Here is a 17,332-nt window from a genome sequence, read left to right on the forward strand (position 1 = left end):
GACGGCTGATAATATTTAAACTTTTATTTCCATGGATGTATTGGTGTAAGATGAGTAAAGTGTGAAAATTACTGTAATCCCGGCTAGCGTAAAATCCCCACCTGAAGTAAATTGAATCTATAAATTGATAACTATAATGTCTGCTGATAATAATCCCTGTCAAAATATACATTCTTCCCTTTTAATATTTTGAAATTTTCAATATATAAAAAATATTAATAATACACATTTTTTTTATGTTTTGCAAGAAAATTATACACGATAAACATTTATATTAATGTGACGTCAAAAATACATGACCAATAAGTAAATGAGCTTTCAAAACAATATATAATGAATATTTATTAAAAGAAATCTCTTAATCGTTGATTAATCATTTCTTCTTTGTGATTTTGGAAAAAAGGAAGGAGATTCATTTTTTTTTTCAACTTGTAAAATAATAAGATATTAATATATTTTATATTTATATTATATTATAAAAGTCCGACACAAATGTATATATAAATACAGTTCCTATTTTGGTCAAATGTCCAACAATGTCAAAATACAAGCCGTCGAGGGGGAGGGGCGCAATGGCAAGTGGTTTGGCCACTTTTGTTCTATTTTAAATAGACTGATAAATTTTAGAAGTAAAAAAATAAAAAATAACAAGCATACCAACAGTTTTTCCTTCATGCCATAAAACTATAGTTTCTCTATAAGAAGAAAAGTCCTTCCCTACATTTTTAACTTCTTGCTTTTCTTGTAAAAGAAATCTTAGAGCTCCTAACGATATTGAGTCACAAAATACAGAAACAAAAAGCAACAGCCTAAATAAACAAACACAAATAAACTTTTCATATTCATATTTTTAAAACGTATATGTAAATTGATCATAAAATTATATTTATGTCCCTTGAAAGCAAAAAAAGTGTTACACTGTTATTGTTCATATTTGCTTTACATCTGTCTCTTCTTTCATTGTTCAATAAGATGATATATGATGAATGTTAGCTCTTATAAAAAAAACAATAAATAAGAGCAACTACTTTTTATTAACTACTCTTTTTAGGAAGGATATAGTTATACTCATTATTATCATAGCAAAACAAGAGAAAAATAACCTTAATTCTCCGTTACTTCCCTTCAAATATTAACAAGAATACTTCCCTGGGGAGTTAAGTAAGCCTCACGTTTAAATAGATATTTAGATAATGTAAAACTTAATTATCCTTAATACTTGTTAAATTGTTATATTAAGAATGGCACTTGTGTAAAGAAAAACAATGTTTACAAATTAGAAAAGACGAAATAGTTGGTGTGACTCTTTTTCTTTGTATATTTTCAAATAATGGTATTAAAATGTATCTATAAAGGAAGAATATAAATAAGCTTATTTTTGGTTTATTTCCAAAAAAAATGCACAAGAAAAAAAGAATAATTTATAATTTTAGTATAATTATGATATTTATCATGCAAAAAAACAATTTTAAATTTTTACCAAAATATTGAAAACAAGATTAAAAAATTTCAAAAAAATTGTTATGCCTCCATATTACGCACATTTAAAAATAATTCTAAATTTTCTCATTCAGCTATTTCTAGTATATTAGATAATATTATTACCCTTAAAATAATATATATAATAAAAGAATCATATAAGTGGCTTTTGAGATATAGCTTGAAAATTATAATAAAATACAAGCAAATGTTATAAATTACTATTGATTTCCTTGTAAATATAATGTTTTTCTTTCAATAATTAAATTTTTACCCTAATATTACTTTATATTTGTATGCATAGATAATTATTACTACATTTTTTTTTGAAAATGACCAATAAATGCATTGTCAAATCAAAAATATATTGAATAATTTATGAACTATTAATAATAATTTTTTATATATTAATATTCATTAAAAATATACAAGTATCTTAAAACCCATAAACATAGAATTTCGTTTTTAATATTTTGGAATAAAACTTTTTAATTTAGCTATTATAGGTGTTAACAAGAAGTAAACATATTTTTTCCCAGAAAATATACATATTTTGCCTTAAAAAAAGGCCTCATTCATGTGTTCATACAAGGCAGATCTGAAACTTTTTAAACATATTTTTATTATTTCTAATTTTCCAATATATAATCTTCAACCTTTGGATCAAAAAGTTTATATATTAAAAACCAAAATAGAAATTTAATTCAAATGGTTTTAAGTTAATTTGTCAAGATTTGTGAATAATTTACCTTAAAAATTAAAATAAAGGGATCTTTAGAAAAAAAGAAGATGGTGTAGGTGAAAATCGGTATTCACTACAAAAATTTTGTTATGGACAGTTGAAATTTAGCACAGATACTCTGAAGAATATAAAGTATGATAGTAAATCATAATTTTTAATCAAGGGAATAATTTTATCTGTCATGATTTAAGTATACATATAATTGACATTTTATATTACCCTGATAGGCGTTGAGAGGTAAAATATTATATAAATTATACTTTTTTCGATAAGTGACGGATTTTTTTTTTAAAAATACAACAAACATAATGAAATAATATATGATTTAAATTATAAATCTTAGTCAAAATGAGATATTTGGTAAATTTTTGAAGAAAAACAAGGAAATGGTGTAAAAATGTTAGCCTGTTTATAAAAAATATATAATAAACAAACATTCATTTCTACATTTTTTACATATATACATCTTTTTTTCTATTAAAACAAAATAAGTAAGTAGAAAAATGAGACAATAAAATAATTAAGAGTGAAATGTTCATTAGTCAATAAATTAGGATTTAGAGCCACTTTGCAATTCTGAGAAAATGTAATTAAGGGTTTTGGTTGACAGGAATATTCCATGGCTATAATCTTGTTTTTTTAATAATACAATTCGTGCATTAATTCCCTATGATTACCAAATTATAATTTATTACCACTTTGCAATTTGTAGAAAATGCAATTGAAAGGTAGAAACCCCCTCTTTGTAAAGGGGTTGCTAAAAATAAATAACAGTTTGCTTTTTCATTTGTTTATTCAACCAAAGAATTTCAATTAAAGCGTGAGTACTTGGTCTTTCACTTACAGACAAACATTGGTTTCTAGCAGATCTGTGTCGACAACAATACTTATTTAATAATTTCATAATAAATAGATCAATATTTACCTAAATATATATGTAATTATTTATTTATTTGTTTATTAGAATATCCATCTCCAATGGTTTTTGTTCCATTCTGTAGTGATCCCGTTTTTGTTGGGGATGTATTAGCAAGTAATCAAAATTATCATCATATTTTCCCCCATTTCAATGCCAATTTCATGACGTCATTCCTCGTAAAATGAAGATCGAGGCAATCCAAAGAAAATATTCCTAACATGATCATCCATCGAAGGAGATGTTGGAATTTCGATTCTGAATTCGACGAAAGACGATGGGAGGAGAATTTATCCGAAGAAAACTATTGACTAAATGGAACTAAACTAGGAGTTTAGTTCCATTAGGTATTTACGATGAGTAGATAATTTCAATATTTCAAAATTTAATCACTTAAAAAATACCAAATAGAACTAAACTCCATGGAGATGCATATTTTAAAAATAGATATTTTGGAATAAGTTATTAGGGTCTAAAGAAGAGTGTCGTTTTTCATCATTTTTAAGCCTAAAAGTGGAAATATATCGTTTTCAAAACAAGATACCGAATGTATAAAAACACTTTCAAATAAGTTTTACTTATCCTGCTTTTAATTTGGTGATTGTTTTTAAGGGTAAAAAATGACTTTGATCGATGACATATAATGCTAGATTTTTCAGAATATCGATGACTCAGAGAAAAACTGAGATCAGTTTTGGATTCTGCGCTCAAGGATAAATTTATTTTTTGGTCTGAATTCATTTGTAGGAAATGAGTGTTTCCTTGGTTAATTTATGATTCGAAATTGACAATAATTCGTCAAAGAATACAAATTTAATCCTTACTCTATTTTGAAAAGTAACCTTGCTTTTGCGTAGACGGGCAGACGTATTTATTAATGTAAGTTTGTTTTGTAAATTAGTAGGATGTACATAATAGTTTTAAGGAGGCATTATCCCCACCATTGGTAAGGAATGTTTTACTTCTTCAAAAATAAGAAACACAGAGAGAAGTATGTATTTTTAAAAAGAAGTAGATAGTGTACTTATTTATGAAATTATGGTTGTTTCCTTCTTTGAAGGAGAAGAAGAAGAATTCGCCTCTCGACAAATATGCATGTATACATAAATTTAAAAACTTAGTCCGTTATGTACATACACTTAAACATAATATGTAAACTATATAATAGCAATCAAACTTTGATTTATACATATTTATATTTTTTATACCAGTAATCAGAAACTATTTTCTAACTTTGCAAATCTAAAATATATGAATTTATTTAAATATATTTATATATTCTTGTATTATGAGCACCAAACATAGATCAATTGTACTTGTAGTATTTGTATGGCCTGTCAACACAATAACAAGGTTCAATGATTTTGTTTTACAAAATTGATTGGGGACTATATTTGTCGTCTAAGAAAAATTATTCTAAATTTCTATCCATAATTTTTTTACTCTTTGGAGGGACAAAATTTTACCAAAAGTAACTAAAATGGATTGTAACGATAAAAAATGAACATTCTCATTACTTGTTTTTGGAAAGCCAAATCGGAGCAAATATAAGTTTTTTTAAATGCAACAAAGGCTTTAAATTATAGCTAAAATTATCGGATATTTATAGTCATCCCACAAATTTCAATACAAAGCCTATATTGGACTAAAAGATGTCTATAAAATTTGCAGTATTTACAATAATCCATTTAGATATTTATATGGAAATATTAGACAAATGTATTTCATAACTCATAATGCTTTAAAAACACATAAAATTCCTCATACGTAATGTTTGTGCAGATATGGAACTGTTTATAAGCATTAATAAATTTTTTATTTGATTCCTAGCTTAATTTATAAATGCTATAACTAGACTAAGTTTATATTAAAAAAGTAATAAATGCGGGATTTTCCGTAGCTGTATAACCCTGAGAAACCCCTCGAGTAGGTATGTATTGGATTTTTAAAGAAGAAAAAAAAGTGCCATCTCTTGTCCTCGTTTTCTATTTTTGAATGGGGATGTGTCAAGTGGTGACCTTAATTTAGGTGCATGTCTTTTTGTTTTATTTTATCTTGAGTCACTTCAAATGTGCCCAGCTTCACTAAACAATTTGTGTAATTAAATTTCAGCTAGAATTGTACTTCCCACTCATAGAGATGGAATAAAAATATGGAAAGTCAGGCATAATCGGACAGCAGTAGATCTGATGTCAAGTAATATAATCGGCTAGGACAAGAGGTCATGTAAAGGATTATATTTCTTTATTTAGTCCAAATCTAGGGTTTTACCCGTTGTTAGCAGCTCCTTTCCTTCTATATCTTTCTCCCTCCCACCTAAAATTGGCAAGAGTTGATATTTGATTTCTTTTTTTTTTCTTCATCATACCACCAACTGCAGGGGCTCCAAAAATGTTGATGCTGCAGAACCCTTGATAAAGTCAAACATTTTTTTATGTAGCTCTGTTGAAAAATTTATAAACAATTAAAATATTACGAGGGTCGTTTGAAAAGTCCGTGCAAAGTCCTAGACAATACTTGCGCGTATTGAGGGTAGGTTAAGTTAAAAGAGCATCTCTTGGAAGAACTCACACCAGTTTTTAGCCAGATCAGTGTGTTTCTTTTTGTTTGGCATTCGTTTGATACGAAGAATCAGCTAGAATGAATATGGCGACTTTCTCTTTGATTCACAAGGAATAATCCTCATCGCCTATCTGTAAAAGGGTCAAAACTATTACAGGTGTAAATTTTTCATCACTATTGGACCGTTTAAAAACAGAGTTGCAGGAAAAACAACCATGATTGGCCCACAAAAAAGTCATTTTCCATCACACCAATACACGAGCTTACACCTAACTTGTTGTGATAGAAAAATTAAAGAAAATAGGACTTCAACTCGAGATGCCAACAGCACGAGCAATCTCACGCACCTTCACTCTTTAGTTATATATCACCACATCATGGATTTTATCAATGACTTCTGGATTAGTAACCTCAACAGAGCGTTCAGAACGTTCACTGTCACTTGTGCCAATATGGTGATTCCAAACATTTTGAAACCACTAATAAACTGTTCTAAGCGAAGTTGCAGAGTCCTTATAATGTTTATTAAGCTTTTTTTTAAGTATCTTGAAGCGTTTTGCTTTTCATAAGTAATGTTTAATCGACATGCAAAATAATTTTGGGCCTTTTTTTTGGAAATCACACCATTTCCTCGATTGAAACAAATGCCAAACAGAAAAAAATAGGCCAATCTGGCTGAAAGCTGGTGTTTGTTCTTCCAAGAGATGCTTCTAGCTAAACATAACTTCGATACGTGACAGTAGTATCATCTCTCGAACTTTTCAAAGGACCCTTGTAACAAAAATACTTATACATTAAATCACGCAACCTATTGTAAAATATCTGTCTTAGAAAAAACTGTAATTCAATGGTATTGTTGTCATTTATATAGCAACATTGAATGTTATTTAATCAGCTTTTCCCTTTTTTAGTAATATTTTTGATTTATATGCACGACCTTTCATCCATAAAGAAACAGAACAATATACCCTATCACCATTTGTATTTCCTCTTAAATATGGAATTATTATTCAATCATTGTTGGGAATGGAGCAAAACTTCACAATATCTAATTCAAATTCAAGTAATAAACGTTCAAAAATCTGATGAGAGAGGAAAAAAAGTAAAAAATAAAATAAACAGCTGGCAACAAAATAAATGTAAGGTTTTTGGTGTTGTTAAGGCTGTGTGTTATAAATATGGTATTGGTATAAAACTATTTACAGCGTATTTTTGTTAAATGGTTTACCAAACCCCGCTTACTTTGAGAACCGCTACGCTAATGTATATACATTAATACTATGGGTTACAGAGCTTATATATGCACATTCAAATACGTAGTACTTGCATTATTGATTAAAAAGTACCTTTACATAGGGGGAATAAGTAGGACAATACGTACGAGTATCGTTAATATGAGTATTAAAAACCAGTGCCAATTATAATTATTGACTATACTTCCGAAAGGTGACACTGCACATAAAAGGACATACCGGCATTCGTTAAATTGATCATTATATGTTTTTTTATTAGTCACATAAATATTATTTTTTGTTAAAGTCTACTTTTTCTTTTTTTTTTAAATTAGAAATAAAATCAATCTTAGATTTTTTTTTGTATGGATGCATGTATATCTAGAAACCAGTTTTTTGCGACAATGGAAACTTTTCACTTTTTATTTTTCTACAATGAGAAAAAATTAAAGGAAATGATTAGTAAAACGATCGATGGTTATGATCATTAAAATACATTGTGGTACATTATAATGTTAATGTGTTTTTAAATATACTCTGGGTGTGCCCTAGAATTGGGCAATAGAAAAAAAAATCATGGAAGTGTGTGTTAACATAGTTTGTATAAGTTTCTACCTAGTGTATTCAATAATTAATTTAAAAATTTCCAAAAAATATTAGAAAATCTACGTTAAAATTTTCGAAAAAAATCTGTTCTTCTAAAATTAAATTACTAACAAAATTATTATTTCGAAAATCAAATTTCCAAAGAAATTGCAAAACTATATTATGTTTACTTACACTTAATTAGCACAACTCTATATGATGCAACAATAATCCCAAGAATTTCAATGATCTTTCGATAGATGTTTTGCTTCACCATGATTCATGCAAGGAATTGTGGATTTCAAAAGTTTTAAATTTAAATTTTTGTTAAAATAACTGTAAAATCAAAATTTGTTATTTCAATAATTTGAGGGAGACTAATATTTGCTTTAACTTATATATTGATATTTCAGAAATGTTAAACACAATATATTCCCTTCATAATTTTCTCTTATTTATTATTGTTCACATAAATGATTAATTGACTCATATGGGAAAATGAAAAATGTAGTCTTTTCCAGATATCGAAAGTTCCATGAATCATTATATATAAAATATTCATATTGAAGGATTCATTGAAGTATACCAAATTACTCATTCATCAACTAAATGAATTATTCTATTTATCATTAGTTTTTGCTACTCATGATACATTTTAATGCTCATAAATTTAAATTAAAATTTCATGGCATCACAGTGAGCTTATATTTAACAGTACTTTTACCGATTACTCCTTTATATTTCGAAAATTAGGACTGATCTCTATCGGTAGACACGTTGTCTCGCATAGGTACAATGTTTTATGATATTTTCACGGTCATGATTTTTATCCTAGCTTAGATAGCAGCAATTTTAACATATAAAACACTTAGTTAGTCATAATTTATGTAAATGTTTAATTATAAACACGTGACCCATAATTGTATCAGGAAGAGGACACACTCCATTAAAACTCCTTTTTATTAAAAATTAACAACTAAGTAGGCTCTACCACCAAAGTTGACAAGAAAGTCGATACCTGCAAACTTTTTCTTATGAAAGTCAGCGTCGTCACTATTTTATTAAATTGATGAAGTCAGGATATATATTTTTCTTTTTTGGACCATATTTCATCAACAGTTTGGAAAATATTTTCCAACTTTCATTTTTGCTTTATTAAACATTTTTCGGCGAATTCGATATTATGGGTTTATGGATTCTTGTTTTGAAAATTTGAGCATCCGGAAGAACATAAAAAAACTTTTTGTCAGGGGTGTTTTTTTATCCTCTATATCTATGTTTGGTCTTAGACATTGTCAGAAGTTGAATTAAATCTACCTAAATGCCCTACACTTATTTATTTAAAATGCAAAATTATTATTGAATGCACGTACGTCAAGGAATACTATATAAATGGAATACATTCTCTTATTTTCCTTGCCTCTTTTTTGACAAACTCTTTGGCAAATTCTAAAGGTGTCATAGGTCACTTTCATTTTTTGACATCAATTTATTTATAATCATTATTATTATTATTGATATATTGCGTAAAAGATTAGTGAACTTCCTGAAGTAAAATACGTGTAATAAACTAAAGTTTAGCCCACTTAAATGGGAAGTAGATATAAATATAATACGAACACAAAGTGTTTTTTCGACTCTCATTGGAATATTTATGTACTAAAAGATATAATTGAATTAAAGGAAGCAAAACTTGAATGCTTTAATATTTTTGAACTTAAAAAAACAATACCATAATATATTATAGTCTTAGCTCTACGTATAAAATTATTGGGGAAAATAATATTCCTTGTGTGCATGAAATTACTTCATAAATAGAGTTGTAAAACCTAAACCATTTTTGAGATACAAATTCTTATTTTTTTGAATTGGCCATTGCTTTTATTTATTTTCCAAAAAATATTAAGATTTTTAGTGCTTGAGAAGATAATATCTTATTATACATTAAGCATGAGTACGTGTCCTTATAAAAACGGATAATAATAAGAATGTTTCATTGATAGTTATAAGGGTAAGTCCTTGTTGAACTCAGAGTGGAAAAAGAAGATTATAATAATTTCTTGCCTACGTTATTCGTGATTTCCTTCAGCCCCCATCCTCACCCTTTTATCATAGGTGCTTGTAGCTTATCTAATAAAACACCATAACAACCAAGCTGCTCCTGCCCCAAATATTTTTAAATTATCAGGATTACCATGTTGATCTAAGGTTGTTTTTTTTGTTTTGTTTTTTTCATATCGAAAATGCTACAAATAAGCAACTTTATTTAAACCAATAATAATTGTAAAAAATATGATCTATATGCAAAACCAGGGCAGTGTTGTTACTTTTTTTAAATTTTCTAAATCTTTTATCTTCATTCTTATTTAAATCTTGAAGCATACATTGAGATATAAATTAACCACGATGTAAAATCGACGTTAGTCTAATTCTAGCGTAACAAGATACAGAGAAAAACTTGAGTTTATTTTTCTCTATTTATAGCAGCGTTTAGGTTATTTTATAAGACGTCATGACAGCAAAGTTGTTATTCTCCCAAACATCCTTCAAATTATTAGGATTACAATGCTAATCTACAATTTCTTTATTCTTTAACATACGGGAAGGTCATATTTTTTACAACTCTATACGTAAATTAGTCTTAAACATGCTATTGTATTTGGCTTATTATTAGACAATCTGCAATATTACCAATCTTTCCTTATAAAAGTAGACTTATTTACAAAACAATGTAAATAAAGTCATGAAGTTTTATCGTTTGTTTGAAACCATATTTTAATCAGGTAAGATGTATGAGAAATTCTCAAAATGATGCAAAAAAACAACTATTAAATATACAAATAATATTTTATATATCAAACTGATTGATGATGAAAATATGCACCAATTGGCAAGAAGAAAAAAAAATACTAAATGGAGGTAATCAAATTAGATTCAAATGTAGAGTGTGCAAGGTAAAATCGTAGAATTTTTGATAAAGAAGAAATAGGATTAACTTTTACAACAATGAAAAGGAGTTCAAGATTAAGCCTTTATTCATTCATATATCTGAATATTTTTAAAAATGATTTCCTTTGATGCTACCATGTCCTCCAACTTGAAACTGAAGGCGCCGCAACACTTCTTAATGAAGGCCTCGGACATCACCGCCCGCTGCTACTCAACAGAGACCTTCAAGTCATCCAAATTTCGGTGAGGGGTAGTAGAGGATCTATTTTCGAATACATCCTAAATTCCACAGTCGCAGGGCAACAGTTGGAGGGGGATGGGTGGTCAAACTGACCTTTATGTTTTGACCATTTCAACAGTTTTTGGCCTCTGTTGACCCGGTTGGCATAGATTGCTGTTGAAAGCAATTGCTAATGTCGTTGTTACAAATGAGGCATTCCTGTAATACTTACCACACCTCCTCATAGTTCAATCACTATTATTGAGAGCCTGGGCATGCTGCCTCATCGACTTAGCTGGACGTCCAGCGATATCAATGCCCATGTCATCCAAGATCCCGATATTCTGGGAACTACTGCATCCAGGAGACCTCCCAAGGATCTAACCTAAATCCACTAAGCTTTTTATATTGTAAAAAAGACTCTGTGAGCATCCTGTGACTTTCATAATCTTTTCGACACTTATTTAAGCGTAGAGAAAATACGACAACTTTTGTCTCTTCGCCTCCATCCTGGGAACGGTTGATTTTTTAAAGTTTGTTTTTTTATTGTTTATCAACTAAAATAGTATCTACTTTTATTAATACGACATAGTATTTTAATACATTCACCCTAACGTAATATATATTGATGTAATGGCAAGTCCAAGATTTTAGCTCGCACCCTGTTTGTATGCCTGTATCAAAAGCTATTAAATAAATATATAATCATTATTTTGAAGAAAACGAGCATATATTGATATTTAAACTGAGGCTTTTTTTTCATAAATCATAGTTACCGAACTAAGCAGTTATATCTAGGGTTGTAAATCATTATTAACCATTTCATTGTTTAAATTTTCTAAACCTCTTATAAAATTATTTCATTTTTGAGGATCAAAAATTTAAGTATTACAACGAGTTTGTGTGTTGATATATTATTAAGAGTTACGCTGATGATTTGATGGGGAGTTGAAAGTATAAATCCGTGTTTGACTTAGACTATAATTGAAGATCGACAATGAACTAATTCTTGCCTTTATCCTTGCTGGATACGGGTGGAACTTGTTTTTATTTCCTTTGTCTCATTGCTGCTCGAAGATAATTTGATGAAACGTCATGACAGTAAAACTGCTATTCTCTCACTCATTCTTTTAAAAGTCAGGCTTACCATATTTGTTTTTATTTATTTTTTTAACGTAAAATGATTACAATTTAAACTCTAGTTATAAACAGCTCCCAGGCAAACATCTCATAAGATAAAACAACTGTATAATGTGTGTCTTTGCAATCTTTGTGATAGAGGTTACACAAGTTATTACAAAGATTTGTAAAATTTGAAAAATGGAACAACGTAGCTAAAAAGGCAACTTGCTCGAAGAAATGATTATCTTGTAATGAATGTGGGTAGGTTTGCGTATCTTTTGCCCATAGAGAATGAAATAAACGTAATATATGCGAACATCAAAGACATACAATGGTTCAAATGGAGTCATTGTAACTCTAAATTGTGTATAAATTGTATTCCTTTATCCATTATTTTGAACTTTTGAATTGTTCCAAAATACGAAACCTGCTCAAAAGATCAACTACACTAAGTTTTCACTCTTTAGTTTATCTTGCCTGTGGACTTAATATAAGTTTGACTTTAGTTACTAAAATGTATTTTATATAATTATTGGTTTTAAGTCCTCCTACAATTAATTTTTTGTTCATTTAAAAAATAGACTTCAAATTTATCTTGCATAGTCGAATAAGTTGGCCTAAATCGATGAATATTGCTCCCCCCAGTGTGAGCTTGTACTTTATATAGACACATATACAAATGCAATGATAAATTACCCTCTTAATGCTACAGTGTGATAATTTTTCGCCTCATGCCGTATTTTTCTCTCATAACTCATGACAACATATGTTCACGCAGAGTAAGTTAATAAATGCTGCTTAGCTTTTGTTTGCATGACGTCACTGCCTAATGTAAGGGCTCACGTCGGCAAAATTAAATATAATTTCCATGAAGGAGACACTATCAACTTTTTAGAAGAGAATTACTGTATAATACTTTAATAGTTTTGATATCTGATTCAGGTTATAATAGTTGATAGGCTTTTTTTAATCCAAAATTGTTTTCAATGTCTCAATATAAAATTAAAAATGCTCAAAAAAAATCGAAATTAAATATTAAAATGGAAAAGTGCTGTTTAATGAATATATTTTATTTTTATTTTTTATTGTTATGAAAACAGAATACTGCTCCACAACATTCTTTCTACATTTAAAACTTTATGCGTTGTAATGACTAATCCTTTCAATCAAGTAACATGTTCTTGACTTGCATAATAAATAAAGTAATGAAGTCATTTTTGATACAATTTTGGTTTTTAAGTACTTTTCGCCTATTTTATTTTTTTTTTTCAGAATTATCTTTTTTTTTTAAATCCTGAAATCATAAAAAATTTTATCGTGTCGGTGGAAAATAGTTTTATATATATATTTTGATAATCTATTTCAAATATATTATTTTCACACTCAAAATTAAATATTCTAGCAAAAAATAAGGAACATACGTTGGTCAAAAATATATTAAAAACTACATATGAATATAGTATGAAGTTAAATCACATACAAACTCTGAAATCAATCTGTGCAGTATCAAGAGAATTATGATAGAATTAAGATGCTTTAAGATTATTTCAACAACTTTACTTAGTAATAGTAAATGTAATATTATTTATATTCGAGGTACTTAAAGCCCTAGAATGATTATGGATAAGACCCAGCTGTGAATTTTCCTTTAATTGTTAAGATATATTTGCACTGATGAAGTATAAGCAAACAATATAGTATTAAATTTAATCATATTTCCTAGTCTAAAAACAACCAGGGGCGAACCTACAAACATTGAGTTCAAGAGAATAATTTCCCCAAATGCGATGTTTATCTCTGTTTTATAAAGAATATCTGTTTTGAAAGCTTATAACCGATATCCTTAAAACTTTACTTTCAATAAAATCTCTAAATAAGTATATATTTATCATATATTTACTGTTATCTATAGTGTACTAGAGATAAAAGAAACTATTTGACTAATTAAATAAATCTGATCACAAGTTTGGATTGACCTTTAAATTCTAGTATGATATGCATGATACGTTAAACTAAACGCCATCTGGAACGAAAATCAAGAACAGAAAAAAACCCTAAATAATATATACATTCATACAATCTAATATTATATGGATGTATTTAAGTCAATTATTAGTTTGTATTCGAATTTGTGAGATTAATTGGGCTACTGAATAATTTTAGAAAAAGCTTAAAATTTTTATTTGATTTAGGATTCTGAAATTTTGCCCATAGGGATTTTCAAATAAAAATGATCAACTTTTGATTATTTTATTGTGAGGTTGAATTTTGGCTACTTTAAGTGTAACTGGTGGGAGCAGCAAAGAACTAAAAAAATTGGTGATAGAAACTGTAAATTATTTGTCAAAGAGTATAAATATAATCCACACTTATAACTCAGTTTTGGAAATCAGATCTTTCTAGTTTGCTTTTTTGTAAAAGAGCTACATGTGTAATTTTCTCTGACTATTGTTAAAAACTCTATTTCTCTACTAATATCAATAATATATGCATATAAACAAATTAATAATATATTTTTAAATTTTACTCTAAGACACATCTTCTTGCAAACAACCATTTGGCGAATATGTCTAAAAACCACATATGCAATAAATAGGATAATTGATCAAATTACTTTATTTGAATTAAAAGCTATGTTCGTTTTAAAGAACATTACTGAAAACGCACATGCCAATCAATCATTCATAGTTGGTCATTTGACGTACCCTAATGTTCTTAAGTGCATATTAGTGTTGATTCTTGGTCCAAGACTAATTTTTTTTTTGTTCTGTCTAAGTTGATTTGGAAGAATTTTTGGGTCAAGACCTTAATCCCAGACCATAGACCAATTTGGACAAATATTTCGCTGAAGACTGCAATCTTAAGCCATAGACTAAAATTTAACAGATGGAATCACCGTAGCTCATCGACAACGCGCTCGGGAGAAGTTAGTCTCTTGAAATAAATGAACGTTCGCGCCCTGGCGATTCCTAGAGAAAGAAATATACTATATGTATATGGATTTCACCAACAGGTTCCTATGTCAGATGGAGTAAATGTAATACTATAGTGTTTACTTATACTTAATCAGTGCAACTCTATCTAACCAATTAAAGGAACATTTAAAAAAATTACCGTTTTCAAATTATGGATCAATTTTTTTGGTCTGAATATATACACAAGACAAAATTTAATTTGGTCTCAATCTAAGGACCTGTTTTCTCACTTATCCTGCTTTATGAGTTATACCAATGTTATTTATGCAATACATATTAAAGTTCACGTGACGTTTTAATATTCATTTTTTTAGAGCAATTCTGATTAAACTTCTATTCTGGACCTGGTTTGTTCGGTCCACCAAAAATCACAAGTGCCTCATACTGGTGTAAGATTTTCTGACCGAAACCAAATACTAGTACTTACTACCTACGTTCGTTTTTGGGAAAAATAAAGGGAAAGTACAAAGAGGTATGGGAATGACTCTATATACTCTACTCGTATATTGGATACTACAATTGATTTGTGTTTTGTCTTAGAAAGGATTTTATTCTTGCAAAGGATTTAGACTACCGACTAATAATTTGATTTATGGTTCCTTGCATATTAATAAGATCAAGACTACTTCCCCAACAAGATCCTTTAGACATCTCCAAGCTCTTACATAAAGAAAAATGAGTTATGAAACTCCCCCCTCCCCCCCATCCTTTTATCCTACTCAAAGAACAATTAATAATAAATTATGTATTATCTTTTGTTTAGGTATACATATTAATATCCTTGTACATTAAATTTCCTGAATGAATATATGCAAAGATTATAAATTATTTCTTTTGATCGATGCTTCCTCTCTCTTTCTTTGTTAATGGAGAAGGTCATTCAGTCCCTCTGTTTTCTTTATTTGTACAAAGGACACCAAAAAAAAGGTACCAAATTTATCTATTATATAATTAATCATTTTCTACTTGTTTGAATAAATCAACACATTACTAATATAACATTTTTGCTGTTGTAATATGTAATACCATCAGAGATAGCTGACTTGAGTCTAAGTGTTTTTAAACTTGAGCTCACACAATACATGTACACAATGGATATATCAAATCTATGAAAGAAACAATAAATACTTTATCATATTTTGTTGGCTAAGAGACTAATTTTTTGTCCAATAGGGGGCACCATAAATAACTATGCACCTATATGAATGGAACTTCTCAATAGAATTATCAAGGTGGATTCTACTAAGGAAAAAAAATTGCATGCATCATTAAGAAAAATGATATCAGGATATTATAAATTAAAGTGCACTTCAAAAAGAAACATCTTGAGAAGGAAAATACTTCTGTAAACTAAAAAGATCTTGATAAGCTAACTACCGTATTTCATATTTTTCTTTTGTAGCTTTGAGATATACTTATTACGTATCAATCACCATTCTATTTTATACTTTTTCTTCAAAGAGAGAAAGAGAAAACAGTCATTAATCTGTTGGTACAAGGTCAATTTTTTCCAAAAAATTTACGTTTCTTTAATAATATATTGTTGATAAAACATTGCTATATCGCAAGATAGCAAATAGATTTTTCAGAAGTTTAGATTTCTTCAAAATTGTATACGTAAGCAGTACAAATTGCAACTAAATAATGAGGAGGAGTATTTTAAATGAATAATTAAAGACCTTGTGATGAGGATAATGCAATAATTGATGAAATGCGTCAAGTCAGTTGTTAATAAATAAGAACTTTAAGAAATCATTATGAGAGTGGGTGCTAAGTAAATACATTCCTTGTAAATTCATTCCCTACAAAAATTTATCCCCAGATATTTCATTTCTATTTTGAAAAATGAGGTTTTGTAACGTCATACAGTTTATTTCTCGAAAATAGTTATAAGTGCTTATGTAATGCTGAACAGGGAGGGACACAAGGAACTTACTTATGGCTTATGTGAGGAGAAAAAAGAAAGCAAACAAGGGATTATTGTTGATTATTACGGAGAGTAGTGATAGACAATAATCGATAGCAACAGAAGATTCCAAGGTACCAATAACATCCACAGATTTCCTTCCAGCATTTATAACTCATAGAATCCAAATGTAAAGATTCGTAACCAAAATTTTTATGATAGCATCAATAAATAATTCGGGAATTTTTTGGTTGAAAGGTTGAGATATATGTAGTAAAATTTAAATTATATCTTGATGTAAGCTGATTATAATATATCGTACCTATTCAAAACAAACTGCATTTCTACTTTTATCGCTCATAAAAAGACAAATTGACTGTACTTTTGAATACACAAAAACTTATTGTCATGGAGAAGGAGTTTAAAAACTTCCTAGTATGTAAATTTATCTCTATATGTCTTCACCTTGTACGCAAATTTGTTAATGTATGCAATCTATAAATATGGACGTATCTATACAAATTCATTAATAAAACGTTGCTGATGACTAAGACTAAAAAGCAAAAGGATTTGTAACAGATAAATAGGACTCTTCGAGGTTGTTACAAAAAGGGAAAAGCTTTTTTTTACTACATACAAAAGCT

General features: G+C 28.5%; 1 protein-coding gene across 3 annotated transcripts in view; it reads right to left on the reverse strand.

Annotated features, from left to right (window-relative positions):
• LOC121118779 (prolyl endopeptidase FAP) overlaps positions 1 to 17,332 on the reverse strand; it is a 373,925-nt gene that overhangs the window by 150,980 nt on the left and 205,613 nt on the right. The window contains exon 1 of one of the 3 annotated variants that reach the window (XM_071888739.1): positions 3,147 to 3,282. The exons of the other annotated variants lie outside the window; for them this stretch is intronic. The gene's annotated coding sequence lies outside the window, so the exon portion shown is untranslated. Of the gene's footprint in view, positions 1 to 3,146; positions 3,283 to 17,332 lie in introns of those variants that run through there. 3 annotated transcript variants of the gene reach the window in all.

Source organism: Lepeophtheirus salmonis, chromosome 5, assembly GCF_016086655.4.
Source record: "Lepeophtheirus salmonis chromosome 5, UVic_Lsal_1.4, whole genome shotgun sequence".
In the NCBI taxonomy this organism is placed as follows: Eukaryota; Metazoa; Arthropoda; class Copepoda; order Siphonostomatoida; family Caligidae; genus Lepeophtheirus; species Lepeophtheirus salmonis.